An 8,878-nucleotide genomic window follows, 5' to 3' on the forward strand; every position below is an offset into this window, starting at 1 on the left:
AGCCTGACCTACCATAGTTAGCAGAGGACACATGTGTCTGCAGAGCCCTGAGTTAATTTAAATGTTCGTGAGAAGTATGACAAGATCTTGAAAGGGGTCAGTTAGATTGTCTGTGTATCTTCTCGGCTAGAACCTGAGCCCATTCTGGCAAAGGGAAGAGGTGCCCTGCCCATACAGTAGGCTATAGGTTTCTGGTAGTAGATGGGGCAAAGCATGGAAATCAAGCATTTTGAGTAACCTAAATCATGAATGCCTTTGACTGCGTATATCATGAAAATCCATGGAATGCTCTTAAAGACAAGGGTATGCCACTACATTTGACAGTCCTGTTGAGAAATCTGTACCAAGGACAAGAGGCTACTGTTAGAACAAAATATGGAGAAACAGAATAGTACTCAATTGGCAAGGGGGTCAGGCAAGGCTGCATATTATCACTCTATTTGTTTAATGTGTGTGGGGAAAATATATGAATAGTATGTTTAGATTTAGAAGGAGGAGGAGGGAAGATAGGAAAACGGAGCATCAATGGTCTTAAGATATTGGGATGACACCATACTACTAGCAGAAAACTCCATGACTTGGAACAATTACTAAGGAAGATCAAAAAAGAAAATGCAAAGGCAGGCTTGATGCTAAACATAAGGAAAATAAAACAGAACCAAAATGATCACAGAGAATGTACATAAATTCAACCTAGAAAACAAGGAAATCAAAATAGTTCAAGTGTTCCCATACCTTGGATCAAACATTGTTCATGTCATGGCCAGCCACAAGGAGAACGAGGATGATGATGATGAGGACTCAGCTCCTCAGGTGCAGGAGGACCTGAGGCTGTGCCAGGCCTCAGTTCTGCTCTCCCAGCCCCGGTAGATTTGGCTCAGCCAGACCCTAACTCTGTGGGATCTCCTCCAGTGGAGCCTGTGGCTCAGCAGTCCAGCCTTGTCCCAGTAGAAGTGCCATATTTGGGAGACATAGAACAGCAGAGCATTGAGGTTCCTACCTTTAGCCAGAGGAGATCAGAAAGGGTGTCCCTTCAGTGTTCCAAGAGAAATGCTGAGAAGTTGTTGAGAAACACTCATTAGGCAATCAGCAGCTGTGATAAGGGAGCTAGATATAAGGTACCTGGCAGACGCTGAGCTCTCTTTATCAGAGTGTATTAGTTCTCATTAGTGAATGCTGCTTGATGTGACTCCTGGCTTCCTAGACTTTTGACTGCCTTTGAATCCTTGACCTTGGACCAACTTTGACCAACCCTCTGGCACTCTTGACCTCGGACTGGACTGGTAGTATTGCTCTCTGTAATCCTGAACTTTGGACTGGCTAGTGGCTTATTCTACTGAATGTCATTTGGCATTGTTGAGGAACTGTTTCTTGGCAATTCAGCATATTTACCTTTTGCCCAGCAGGCTCTTATCAGCCGTGTGAGTGTGTGTTGGCAGCATTCCCGGACAGTTCAGAACAGAGATTGCAGTCAGGTTACTAGAAGAAGACTAGGAATGAGATGGACAGTGATGAAAGAACTAGACAAGATCCCAAAGAGTAAAGATATATAACTGTGCACTGATATTAGAATGGCCCAAGCCACAGGATGAATGTAAGAGGTGGACAGTGAAGAAACAGATAAGAAGAGAGTAAACTCATTTGAGAGGCAGTGATGGAGAAGAGTGCTGAAAATACCATGGACAGCCAAGAAGACAAACAAATGGGTCCCAAACTCTTCCTAGAAGCTACACACAACCCCGAAGGGGCATCCTGGAGCTGCCCTTTTTACAGCCAGATTGGGGCCACAGCAACCGCACATTACGGCTCCGATCTGGCTTTTCCAGGACGTGAAAAGGAGCTGCACAAAGTGGCTCCTTTTTGTGTCCTGGAAAGGGTGTGATAGCTGCATTGCCACGGCTTGGCGGTGCTCCTTTGGTGCTGTGTCATCTGTACACAGCACTGGACGAGCACCATGATGCCACATACTGTGCAGTGCAGTGTGCGGCATCCTGCCACCCTGAGGTGGAGCCGGGACATGAGTCATGTAGACGTGACGTCTGAACTCTGCCCTCAAGCCGACCCAAACTGCAGGTCTGCACAGTCCCTAAGACAATCAATTTAAGACTGTCATGATTTGGCTAGATCATGATAAGGCATGACTCATTAGAAAAGACAATAATGTTAGGAAAGGTAGAAGATAGTAGAGCGAAAGGAAGACTGCATGCCAGATGGATACATTCAATCAGGGAGGCCATAAGTCTGAATTTGCAAGACCTGAGCTGTGGAGAACAGGGGGTCTTTGAGATATCTCATATACATGGTTGCCCTGAGTTGAGGTTGACTCAAGAACAGCTAACAAGAACAACAAAAGCAGTAATTGGTTACTTTTCACAGTACCCTTGAGGTGACAAGGATGTTTTCACAAATGAACATCCCAACCACAAATATTGCTAGCATTACCCTGAGCCTAAAAATATTATGTTTCCAAAATACTCCTAAAACAAAAGTGCTGGTATGGGTATAAACCGAGAACATTTGGGAAGGGGTCTCAGACATTTTTATTAGTCCCCCCCCTACTTTATGGCCATTGGGGAAATCATGGAAATTGCAGTCCAAAAGATAACTTTCCTAAGTTTTCAGTCAGAACAATAGCATCCCCCCAACCTTTAAGAGACTGCATGCTGTGGTTTGTGCAGCCACCCCTGATACATTTAGTTGTTTGCATATAATTATATAATCATTATATTTAATGAGCAGCATGCTGCTGTCCCAGCCATAGGCATGATTTACAGCTGGCTTAAAGGAAAATACATGCACTAATGTAAATAATGATGGTAGATGGCTTGTGAATTGGTAAACAACACTCCAATCCAAAGTGTTGATCTTTTTATTCCTTTTTTTCTTCCTTCTGCCAGTTATTCTGCATAAACTTCTCTTTTTAGTGAAAAAACAACCAAAGAAACTTTAACTATCCTGGTTCTCTTCCATGGAGGAATACAACCAGCATGAAAAGTAGCATCCGGCAGCAATGCTAAACATGGTTGATGCAGCTAAGAGATCTAATACTCATCTTCATTTAAAGTATCACGTTTTTGTGTGCCTCTATGTCATTTTTTACTTATGGGCTGCATATGCACTTCAGAAATAATCCGGTTTGACACCACTTTAACTGCCATGGATCAATGCTACGGAATTCTGTGAATGGTAGTTTTTTGTGGCACCGAAGTGTATCTCCTCTTCTGATTTAGAGGATGGTTGAAGGCTCCCAACACTTGTTCCAAAGGTGTTGAAACTCTCAAACATCATTAACAACAACTTGGTTTATTCTTCAGGATATATAGTGTAGTAGGTCTGGTGTGCGATTAGGACAGCATGGTGCCTTTTCTTGAGCAGATGTCTGTGTCTAACATTGGCATTTTTTCAAAAAATCATTAATTTTAGTCATTGATTTGCCATTTGTTTAAATTGCCCTTCTTGCTCTCAGGTGTCAAGTCCCTACTAGCACACTCCTGACTCCTTGAGAGCGCTGCTAGCAAATGCAAAGGTTTTGAGTTCTTTTTAAAAATAATTTGATAAACAGTTTGGAAGCATTAGCTGTCAACCTGAAGTCTATAATAGCAATCAAATGGCTTTCATGGTGATAATGTGTACCTGGCACACTTGGTAGATATTAATGACCTCCAAGTGTATCACAGTGCACTCTTTTTAGTAAGGAAACACTTTGCAGAGAGAATGATTCTCTCAGCAGTCTGGTTGCTACTGCCCTTCTGAAGCTGCCATGTGATCTTATGGTCTCCGAAACTTACCTTATTGCAACCCGAACTACTGAAGATAAAAGGGGGGGGAGTCATTGTATGAAAATAGCATCTTCTCAGTCCCTGAGACTTGTTGCAAAAGCTAGATACCTTCCTCACCTTGAGAATTTGCACATTTGTGATGTCTACAGGTTGTCAAAAGAAATACAGTATTCACAACCCAATGCATGCATTTGGTTGCCCCAACTATCCAACTTAGCAGACAACTTGGGGAAATTATTTAATTGGACTTCAGGTCCCAGAATCCCTTAGCTAGCGTGACTATTGGCTAATTTCTTAGTAGCATTTCCCAGTAGCATCCTGAAATCTGGAGAAAATAACATGCCCAATTTGAAATGTCACCGGGAGGTTTCTTTCAGCCAATTGGAAACTGACTTGGGGAAGGTAGCATCTTTCTGCATCACTTCTACATCCCATCAAACTTAATTTTATGTGCGCCTCCACACAAGAAGCTAAACAACTAGGAACACAACAGGATTACTGGTTGTCCGTAATGGCTTGCCAATTTGCACGCCAATGGCAATTCCAGTTCTTATTATGACAAATAGGTACCAGTCCAGCCTTCTGACTCATTCCCATGACAACTTCTAATGAGGTTTTTGTTGTGAAGACTAATGGTGCCTGTTATTGGCAAGCGGCTAAGCCATTCGTTCAAATTTTTAAGAAGGTGTTAGGATCCCAAAGAGACCTTTCCAGGAAAAATAGATAGACAGAAGAGAGAATTCTCTCACAGTGGCAAAACGTTCAGCCCATCCACAATCCTGGGTTAGATAGATGCTAAATTTGTTAAGTTGGGTCCATTGCAGCAATTTTCACACCTCTGCTAAGATGAGCCTTTATGTTGTTGTACATCATATTACTCAGCTTGACTGGGAAATCAAACACCTTGACATAGTAAAGTGCTGGTACTGAAACTCTGCTTTCAAAGATTTGGGGAAATTACCATATATACTTGACTATAAGTCGATCTCATGTATAAGTCGAGGAAGGGTTTGAAGGCCAAAATGGTAGATTTTGATATGACCCATGGATAATTCAAGAGTAAGACTTAGGGTTATGTAACAAAGGATCTAAAGAATGAAGCAAAGGAAAACAATACCAAAGAACTTACAAAATTGCAGGCAGCATAACTGTTTGTGTCGACACTGAAGGATCGATGGATGGATGAAGGACTAGAGAAAGGTTAGTGCTTCCAGGACAGATATACTTTTTTGTTTCACCAGGGGGTGGTTTCTGTTTTTCTGAGAGTTAAGGTACAGTACTTACATTGACAGAGAGAGAGAGAGAGTCTGTGTTTGTGCAATAGAGAATTTAGAGTGAAATTTTGAACATATGAAGGTTTATATGAGAAGGGTCAGAGATGATCATACTACTGCCCCTCTTCTTTGCTGCTTCTCACAGTCTAGGGAAGCTGCCAGCTACTAGGCTGATCAGTGATAAGGAGAAGGCAGGCAACTGTGCAGATGATCAGTCACCAAACACAATGGAGATACAAGAATCTCCACAGATGAAGGTAGAGCAGTCCAGCTATAAATACCATTGTGTGACCATGATGGAGCAAGCATTAACATAAAAAAAGAATCCATGAAACACACTGGGGTATAGAAAGAAGGGCCTCTCTGGGTCTTAATGCTCTAATGGCTATCCCGCCCCCCCAAGACGGAGGAGTTGGAGTGGGGATGGGCTGTTTGCTACCATCCCCTGAGATGAGGCAGACAATAACCAGTCATGCCATGGCATGGAGTTTCTGGGGGTGTGATCAGAGGCAAAGGTTTGCCAACTCCCCCCGTTGCCTTATTGCACAGAAGAAATCAACCCACCCACTCGCTGATGGTATAGTATGAAGTCTTCTTGCCTGCATAATGGCCGGGTAGGAATCCCCCCCCCCTTTCCATGGGTTTTTCACCTACCCCATAACTGTTTCCAGTGGCATATGAGAAACTGACTTGGGTCGTGTCTGGTTAATATCGAATGTGGCTTAAAAGTTGAATTCTGATTGCAGCTATATGATTACCTACTTTTGGCATAAATATTTGGATTAAATTTGGTGAGCACCTTGGACACCATTTGGTTTGAAGGAGTGTTTCTGGAACCACCTCTTTAGGCCATGTGACCTGATGTGTGACAGAAAGAAATTGTTCTTAGGTTTGGCTTGAAAGTTAAACTGCCGTCTTTAATCTTCGCAGTTTGGGAAGGGAGCTTTCTGGTTAGACTTCCTGATGTGGGCCAGCCAGCTAATAACCCAGATTTTGGGTTGTCATTGAGGGCTCAGGTGTTATCGCCTTGATAAGCTGCAGCAAAGGTGGTCTGTGGTAAGACACTGGGTGCAGCTTCTCCCACACTTGGTTGTTGTTAGAAATTTGTTGGGTACCTCCAAGCCATGTCTGACTTACGGCCCCCTAAGGTGAATCTAACATGGACTTTTCTTAAGAAGATTTTCTTTAGATGAAGTTTGCCATTGCCATTGCCTTGCCCTGAAGCTGAGAGCATGTGACTTCATGGCCACATGGGGAATTGAAGCCCAGTCTACTGATCCACAGTCCAACACTCAAACCACTATGCCATGCTGGCTCTCAAAAGGAGATACAACCATATGGGGCTTTGTAGATCAAAACCAACATTTGAACTGTGCTCAGAAATGGACGGACAGCTAATGGAGGTTTTGCAACAAGGAATCAAGTTCCACTTAATAACTTGGCTGTAGCTTTTAGAATGAACTGGACATGCATATGACTGGAAAGACTGTCACAGAGAGAAACAAAGGCAAAAGGATAAGGTAAAGTCAGGCATCTTTTTCACAGAAGACTGCATTTTCTGCACAAAAATTAATATTTCTGTGTTGAAATATTATTTTACACAAGGAAGATGCATTTTTCCATGTGCAGAAAAGGCAGTTTTCTGCACATAACAGCACAGAATAAGTCCTGAATTGTGAATAAACCTTCAAAAATATATACACTTGCCCCTTGGAACTCATGGGGATCTGTTCCCGATCACTCCGCAAGTTTCAAGACTTGTGTATATTCAAGCCCCATAGACTTGAATGAAGCACGTTCATTGCACCTCATTGAGGTTAATGGAGGTCGCCCCTTCACGAATTTTCGAGTCTGCAGATCTCAAGTCCACGGACTTGGAATGGCAAATGTATTTGGTTTTTGAGGACTTACTTGCAGAGGGAAGAAAATAGCTGAAATCACTCAGAAACCTAGTGATGAAATGTATCCCTACTTGAGTATTAGAGCAATGAATACAACAGCACAACAAAATTAGAGTCTCAGCACTGTCCAAGTTGGGAAGGGTGTTGTTGTGTTTGTGATGGAGAAATTTGTATCTTGCTGGAATGAACAGCTGAAAGCTTATCTGTATGCTGTATCTGAAAAAAACAAAACTTATTAATTAACATGATCACAATCTTCAGGTAAGCTGGCTTCCCACATGAAATCAACAAAGTGTAAGTGATTAACTTTGCACTTATCTCCCACCTGTGATAATGAGGGCTGAGATGCCATCATGGACCTAAATTGAGTGAATGCTCCTGTGAAATGACTTTGAGGGATTATTCACAAGGGCAGGAAATGAGACAAAAACATCTACCTATTTAGAGTAAGGACACAAAGCTTTCCCTCTAATTTGACATTGTGACATTATCACTATCTGATTACTTAGCAATGACCTTTTCCCCCTTTTGAGCACACAGTCCCCACAGATTCAGGATTTAGTGACCAGACCACAAGCACCACAAGCAACCCAACCTCCTCTCAGTGTAACATAAATATTTACATGCAGAGATAGTACATGATCTTGACTCTATGCAACTCTCATGCAGAATAGCAATGTTGCACTACATGTATCAATAACTAGGTGTCATTGAGGAATGTGTAGGTGCAGATGCAGCATGCAACATTGGTGCATTTGCATATCTGTTCCTACTGCTGTTAGAAGAATAAGCCTGTTGCAACATGGCAAATAATTCACCACATATGCATAGCATGGCCTATACTATGTGTTTCACCAACAGGATGATAGCAGATGAAGGGGCTGGACAGACAGCCTGTAAGGGGTGGCTGTATACCGCCCCTGGAAGCATTGAGTTGGGGACGCAGCAACTCCATGCAACCAACCCGGTGCAAAAAGAACCTACAAGCAGCTGGTTCTTTTTCCAACCCAGAAAGGGAATCATAGGCACTGTGGCAGCACTACAGTGGCGTCATCATGGTGGACGCCATGTAAATGGGTGTGTGCCAAAATGGCACCATGGGGCAGGGTAACAGCATCAAGAGTGTGGACACTACACCGTATCCCCCAAAGTCCCACATGCTATGATGCATAAATAAATAAATAAATGTTTGCAATTATGTTGCCCAATTTTGCAGTTTGTATTTTGAGTCCACGGAGAGATTATTATATTTCCTTTTGCCATCACTTACACCAGCGTTAAAGTCTTATTAAGATAATTAGTAGTGTATGCATGCAAGCTGTCCTGGATTCACTCCCAGGAATTCACAAGAGTAGATGCTATTGTTGTTGTTGCTGCCGCCAGAATGCTTTGGTCGATGTTGTGAGGGCAGAAACAATGATATCACTCCAAGGATGCTGAAGCTGGATTCTTGTCATTCTTCTAACCTATGCCACAGATACATGGCAGCTGGGCCTTTCTGTCCATGTTTGCTGTTGTAAACGGATTTTGAAAGCTAACTTCTGCTGCATTGTGTGTTTTGCCTTTTGGACAGGATTCAGTTTTTAGTCTGTTTTTCCTTGACACTTCAATTTTATTTTATTTTTTTGCTCTCTCTTGTGAATTTTGATCAAGCCCAGATCCTTGAAAGAGAAGAAATCTGAAGACAAAGAAAGTGACAGCTCAGAGATCTGAGTGTCAAATGGAATGGAAGGTCAGGAGACCAGGGCAATAGGGTGAGGATGAGGTGGATGTTGCAAAAGTAGAGGTGCCAAAGCTTACCACCTTTACCATCTCAATTTCTAGACCTTTCCATCTCATATATGAAGACATTTGCAAATCTTGATCACCATCATAGGTAGGGTTGGTGGGATCATGAGAGAGGGCCTTCTCCATGGGTGCCCCA

At 42.6% G+C, this 8,878-nt stretch overlaps 1 protein-coding gene across 1 annotated transcript in view; it reads left to right on the forward strand.

Annotated features, from left to right (window-relative positions):
* Positions 1–8,878, forward strand: part of CDH13 (cadherin 13) — a 651,716-nt gene that overhangs the window by 264,403 nt on the left and 378,435 nt on the right. The window lies entirely within an intron of this gene.

Source organism: Sceloporus undulatus, chromosome 8 (assembly GCF_019175285.1).
Source record: "Sceloporus undulatus isolate JIND9_A2432 ecotype Alabama chromosome 8, SceUnd_v1.1, whole genome shotgun sequence".
Taxonomy (NCBI): domain Eukaryota; kingdom Metazoa; phylum Chordata; class Lepidosauria; order Squamata; family Phrynosomatidae; genus Sceloporus; species Sceloporus undulatus.